The 7500-nt window shown below is 28.1% G+C and overlaps 3 non-coding genes across 3 annotated transcripts in view; all 3 read right to left on the minus strand.

Annotated features, from left to right (window-relative positions):
* The window catches only part of LOC123304375, a 4578-nt gene extending 4160 nt beyond the window's left edge, over nt 1–418 (minus strand). Inside the window, exon 1 of the ribosomal RNA XR_006536401.1 lies at nt 1–418. This exon is cut by the window's left edge and continues 4160 nt beyond it. This is a non-coding gene — a ribosomal RNA (large subunit ribosomal RNA).
* A 635-nt stretch (nt 419–1053) lies between these two features.
* LOC123304377 lies at nt 1054–1208 on the minus strand. The gene has a single exon (XR_006536403.1). It is a non-coding gene; the product is annotated as a 5.8S ribosomal RNA (ribosomal RNA).
* A 953-nt stretch (nt 1209–2161) lies between these two features.
* On the minus strand, nt 2162–4317 carry LOC123304378. Its single transcript, XR_006536404.1, has one exon. It is a non-coding gene; the product is annotated as a small subunit ribosomal RNA (ribosomal RNA).
* Between the last annotated feature and the right edge of the window lie 3183 nt (nt 4318–7500).

Consider the following 7500-nt stretch of genomic DNA (forward strand, 5'->3'; position numbering starts at 1 on the left):
TCTTTAACTCTCTCTTCAAAGTTCTTTTCAACTTTCCCTCACGGTACTTGTTCGCTATCGGTCTCGTGGTAATATTTAGCCTTAGATGGAGTTTACCACCCACTTAGAGCTGCACTCTCAAGCAACCCGACTCTAAGGAAAGATTCACCTATCATCAATAATAATCACTACGGGCCTGGCACCCTCTATGGGTATATGGCCCCATTCAAGATGGACTTGGATGTATTATATAACAATAGGTTTATATTGAATCTTCCTAAACACTACATTCCCCAAGTGTCTGTTTATCAGCCACGGGGTTCAGTGCTGGGCTTATCCCTGTTCGCTCGCCGCTACTAAGGGAATCCTAGTTAGTTTCTTTTCCTCCGCTTAATAATATGCTTAAATTCAGCGGGTAATCTCACCTACTCTGAGGTCGTAAAAGTTTTTAGAAGTATTAAAACAAAAATTTTTTTTATATATTATGTTTTTGTTATATTTTATAAGTAAACAATTTTCTTAATTATTCATACTCAAATTTTTTTAATATTATTATATAATATTATTTTTATATTTATCTAAAGAGAAGAAAATAAAAAATAAATAATTATATATATTAATTTTTTTCGAGTATATTGAAAATTTTATTACAAATAAAATATTCCATAACAAAATATTAATATATAATATTTTTGTTTATTCTTCTTTATTTAATATTTTAAAAATATATTATTAATATCATTTATTATTAATATTATTATTAACATAAAGTTTTATAATATTATATATAAATGATAAAAAATAATATTGATATATTAATTTAAAAATGTCGACAAATAATAAAAAATATATAAATTTTAAATGCTATTAAAAACATTTTATATTTATTTTTTTCTTATATTTGGCGTAAAACATTCATATATAAATAATTTTACATTTCTTTTATAAAAATTTTATTTATCAATTTAATTAAATATGAAAAAATAAATTTTCTTTTTTAATTATTGATAAATTTCTTTTTCATAAAAAAAATTTTATGTAAAATAATCTTTTATTATATTAATATAATGTATACGACCCTCAGCCAGATGTGGTCCGGGAACAGTATCCAAGGACCGCAATGTGCGTTCGAAATGTCAATGTTCATGTGTCCTGCAGTTCACAAGTTGACGCGCAATTAGCTGCGTTCTTCATCGACCCACGAGCCAAGTGATCCACCGTCCAGGGTAATCTTTTTAAATTTTAAATGTAAGTATTATTATTAATAATAATCTTTATTTTTAATATAAAAAATAAAATTATTAATTTATATATCTTTATAAATTCTTTTAAAATAAAAAAATTTTTCTAGAATATAAATTATATATTTTATTTTAAATATATATATATATAAATTAAAGATATTATGGTATTAATAAATATATACATAACATTTTTGATATTTTTGTTAGTGCTAGCTAGATATAATAATTAATATTTGGTATATTTTATAGAAATGTATTTATTTTTTTTTTATAAATTATTTTCTACATAAAAATATATATAATATTAATATGGTACAAAACAAATGGGTTTGTTTTTTAACATAATAACTTTTAATAAAAAAAAAGAAATATCAAGACAAAACATAAAGAAATTTAAATTTGAAATAAATTTTATTCTTTAAAAAAATTTTATCTTGTGTTTTCTTTATTTTTATTATATAACATAGAAAAATAAAAATATAGATTATATCAATTATAATCTTATTTTATTTTTCTTAATAGAGATTATATACATATAAACAAATAATTTCAATATATTCTATTTTTAATTTCACTTTTTTATAAGAGAAATTATTTATAGATTTTATTAATAATTATTGTTTAATAATAATAATAATATTGAATATAAAAATATTTTATATGTAACAAATATATTATTAATATTTATATAATATTCTCTATATTATATGTATAGATATATTATGTGTATAAAAAAAGTTTGGCGTATTACTTTAATATGATATCATAACCAAAATAAATCTCTTTTAACACATAATTACTATTATATATTTTGAGAAAATTACATATTAATATGTTATTTTGTTAAAAAAAATATTTCTTATCAATAATATTTTTATTTTTTGGAATATTTAAAAACAATACAAAAAATATAAATAAATATATTTTATATATATCGTTAATGATCCTTCCGCAGGTTCACCTACGGAAACCTTGTTACGACTTTTACTTCCTCTAAATGATCAAGTTTGGTCATCTTCCCAGCAACATCGGCAATATCAGAAATATTGCCGCGTACCAGTCCGAAGACCTCACTAAATCATTCAATCGGTAGTAGCGACGGGCGGTGTGTACAAAGGGCAGGGACGTAATCAACGCGAGCTTATGACTCGCGCTTACTGGGAATTCCTCGTTCATGGGGAACAATTGCAAGCCCCAATCCCTAGCACGAAGGAGGTTCAGCGGGTTACCCGGACCTTTCGGCCTGGGAGGACACGCTGATTCCTTCAGTGTAGCGCGCGTGCGGCCCAGAACATCTAAGGGCATCACAGACCTGTTATTGCTCAATCTCGTGCGGCTAGAATGCCGCCTGTCCCTCTAAGAAGAATTATTTGTACGCCGGCAGTAAAAACCACATCAAAAAACTGCGTACCCATACACCATAACATATGCAACATAAAGCACAATATATACAAAATATAATCTTGATCGTTAAATCTCAAAAATACATGCATATATAAATACAATACATAACACACATGAAAATGAATGAAATGGGAAACAAACAGCCGATGGGCCTTGAGATGCCGGTAAAGTACGTCTATTTAGCAGGCTAGAGTCTCGTTCGTTATCGGAATTAACCAGACAAATCGCTCCACCAACTAAGAACGGCCATGCACCACCACCCACCGAATCAAGAAAGAGCTCTCAATCTGTCAATCCTTCCGGTGTCCGGGCCTGGTGAGGTTTCCCGTGTTGAGTCAAATTAAGCCGCAGGCTCCACTCCTGGTGGTGCCCTTCCGTCAATTCCTTTAAGTTTCAGCTTTGCAACCATACTTCCCCCGGAACCCAAAAGCTTTGGTTTCCCGGAAGCTGCCCGCCGAGTCATCGGAGGAACTTCGGCGGATCGCTAGCTGGCATCGTTTATGGTTAGAACTAGGGCGGTATCTGATCGCCTTCGAACCTCTAACTTTCGTTCTTGATCAATCAAAACATTTTTGGCAAATGCTTTCGCTTCTGTCCGTCTTGCGACGATCCAAGAATTTCACCTCTAACGTCGCAATACGAATGCCCCCATCTGTCCGTATTAATCATTACCTCGGAGTTCCGAAAACCAACAAAATAGAACCGAGGTCCTATTCCATTATTCCATGCACACAATATTCAGGCAAAATTTGAGCCTGCCTTAAGCACTCTAATTTGTTCAAAGTAAACGTACCGGCCCACCTCGACACTCAATTAAGAGCACCGCGACGGGATTGCAATTGGGGGCTGCCACCGCTCTTAACGGTTAAACACTTACGACAAATTACATAATAAAAATATATATAATGCATTAAATAAATAATAACACTAAAATATACTTTATACATAATCTGTACCACCCACCGGTAGGACGTCCCACATAACATGCTAGTTAAACAATGCGAGCATTGAACCAACAGTGTAGGACACAGATTCGACTACGAGCTTTTTAACCGCAACAACTTTAATATACGCTATTGGAGCTGGAATTACCGCGGCTGCTGGCACCAGACTTGCCCTCCAATGGATCCTCGTTAAAGGATTTAAAGTGTACTCATTCCGATTACGGGGCCTCGGATGAGTCCCGTATCGTTATTTTTCGTCACTACCTCCCCGTGCCGGGAGTGGGTAATTTGCGCGCCTGCTGCCTTCCTTGGATGTGGTAGCCGTTTCTCAGGCTCCCTCTCCGGAATCGAACCCTGATTCCCCGTTACCCGTTACAACCATGGTAGGCGCAGAACCTACCATCGACAGTTGATAAGGCAGACATTTGAAAGATGCGTCGCCGGTACGAGACCGTGCGATCAGCTTAAAGTTATTCAGAGTCACCAAATTAAACGATGCAAATTAAAATTTACACCGATTGGTTTTGATCTAATAAAAGCATTCCTTCCATCTCTGGTCGGAACTCTGTTTGCATGTATTAGCTCTAGAATTACCACAGTTATCCAAGTAAATGTGGGTACGATCTAAGGAACCATAACTGATATAATGAGCCTTTCGCGGTTTCACCTTAATTTGGCTTGTACTGAGACATGCATGGCTTAATCTTTGAGACAAGCATATGACTACTGGCAGGATCAACCAGGGAACTATTTGTATTTATAATATTAAATATATAATAATATACATGATATTTTTGTTTTCTTATTATAAGAAAAAAAATTTTCATACAATAATTATTAATATATAATAATATTATTACAATTTCATTTTAAATATCAGATGGTCTCACCCATTACTGATATAAATTTTTTTTTTTTTATATCTCTATTGTTTTAAAATTAATAGAAAAAACATATGAGATATATATATTATTATTAATTTTTTTTTTTTTCAAATATATATTTTATTATGTCATTTATATAATTTTTTTGCTTTTACAAAAAGAAATATATAACATGTTATTCATAATAAATATTATTGAATAAAAAAAAAAAAAAATAATTATGATTTTTGTCAGACCATCACCAAATGGGTCTTAAAATATTTCAAACATTTTCTCATACTCGTCGCTAGATTGAAAGCGTCATTTATTTTTTAATTTTATTTAAAAAGTTAATTTTAAATAAAAAACGTTATAATAACACTTAATATTCTCGCTTGGTATGAGGTGAGTCAATGTAATATTATTTATAAAAATAATTTTTATATAAATATTGTGTGCTCATATGGGAGTGTAAAGTTTAAAACTTATAACCCATGAACTTGCTTTGACAAAAAAATTTATATGTTATTCTATTTATAATCAATAATTTAATAAAAAAAAATTTTTTTTTAAATATTGATATAAAAAGATATACATATAGAGGTTTTTTTACAAAATTCTCATTAATTTTTTTACAAAAATAATAATACAATATTTAATATCAAAATAATCCAAACTGATTACCATCCAGACTATTATCAATATATATAAGATTGTATTATTATTCATTTCAATACATATTTATTAAAACTGAGATAAAATTTCATATATTAATAAATATGCATGTGTAAAAAAAAAAATTTTTATATAATAATTGAAAATGTTTTTGCTATTATTTTGTATACATACATTAAATAATTGATAACAATTTAATACAATGTACACCTAAAAAATAATAACAGCATATACATATTCGAAACATTACTAGCAAAAAAACCAAAATACAATATTAAATATCAAAATAAACCAAACTGATTACCATCCAGAATATTTTGAGTATATATATATATAATTTTGTATATTTTGCGTTCATGTTAATAAAATATATAAATGATACATATTTGAAAAGTGTTATTCTTCTTTCTGTTTTTTCGTAATATCATGGTGTCCATAGACATGCAAAAGCGTCATACCAAGCCATATACATACCTACACCACCTTTGTTGAATGATACACGAACAGTATGAAAATTAAACAACATATTCAATATCATTTTATATTATACTAAAATAAATGTTATTCTATTAAGAAAGTGTATATTTTTAAATTTGGCATTCATTACATAGTCAAAATACAATAATAATATAGATGATACATATACGATAATTGTTATTTTTCTTTCTGTTTTTTCGTGATATCATGGTGTCCATAGAATTGCAACGACGTCATACCAAGCCATATACAACTCTACACCACCTTTGTTGAATGATACACTTAGAGTATGAAAAATAAACAAATTATACTATATCATACTATATCATATATGTAAGACTGTTGAACATAATACCACAAAATACACTATTTCATATAGATATACATTCATTCTTGTCAACATAAAAGTACGTTATAAATGATACATATACAATAAGTTTTATTCCTCTTTCTGTTATTCCGTAATATCATAGTGTCCATAGAATTGCAACGACGTCATACCAAGCCATATACAACTCTACACCACCTTTGTTGAATGATACACGGACAGTATGAAAAATAAACAACCTATTCTATACCATTTAATATCATACTAAAACATGAAACAAATGTTATTCTATTAAAAAGTGTATTATTTTATTATATTTAGTATTCATTACACAGTCAACATACATAAATGATACATATACGATAAGTGTTATTCCTCTATCTGTGCATCCGTAATATCATAGTGTCCATAGAATTGCAACGACGTCATACCAAGCCATATACAACTCTACACCACCTTTGTTGAATGATACACGGACAGTATGAAAAATAAACAACTTATACTATACCATACTATATCATATGTGTGAGACTGCTGAACGTAATACCACTAATACACTGTTATACATAGATATACATTCATCTCATTAACTTACACGCACTATCCATCATATATATTAAAGACATTACACCCGGTGCTTCAAACTCAAAATATGATAATGTTTAAAATGGCTTTAAACATCATAAACTTTACAGAATAATCAAAATTTAAAGAAAAAAATTTTAAAAAAAAAATTTTTTTCAGCTAAAAATTTTTATTTTGGGACCAAAAAAATTTTTTTTTGCTTTTATCATATTTTATTAAATGAAATTTATGCATTATAATAAATTATTCAATAAACATTAATAATTATAATAAATTATTAAAAAATTTTTGGAATTAATGCAAATTTTTAGAAAAAAATGTATATTTTTTTTTTATATACAAATCGTACATGTTATATTGCGACAGGGTACCGGTATAATACATGTGATACATATGTAGATTTTCGAAAAAATTTTTATCCTTTTAAATGGTCCTAAATACTATATAAAGGTAAAATATATAGAATTTTTCGGGATTCATTAAAAAATTTTAGGGAAAAAATTTCATTTTATTTTATATACAAATCGTACATGTTATATTGCGACAGGGTACCGGTATAATACATGTGATACATATGTAGATTTTCGAAAAAATTTTATCCTTTTAAATAGTCCTAAATACTATATAAAGGTGAAATATATAGAATTTTTCGGGATTCATTAAAAAATTTTAGGGAAAAAATTTCATTTTATTTTATATACAAATCGTACATGTTATATTGCGACAGGGTACCGGTATAATACATGTGATACATATGTAGATTTTCGAAAAAAATTTTATCCTTTTAAATAGTCCTAAATACTATATAAAGGTAAAATATATAGAATTTTTCGGGATTCATTAAAAAATTTTAGGGAAAAAATTTCATTTTATTTTATATACAAATCGTACATGTTATATTGCGACAGGGTACCGGTATAATACATGTGATACATATGTAGATTTTCGAAAAAAATTTTATCCTTTTAAATAGTCCTAAATACTATATAAAGGTAAAATAT

This window comes from Chrysoperla carnea, assembly GCF_905475395.1.
Source record: "Chrysoperla carnea chromosome X unlocalized genomic scaffold, inChrCarn1.1 SUPER_X_unloc_45, whole genome shotgun sequence".
Lineage (NCBI taxonomy): Eukaryota > Metazoa > Arthropoda > Insecta > Neuroptera > Chrysopidae > Chrysoperla > Chrysoperla carnea.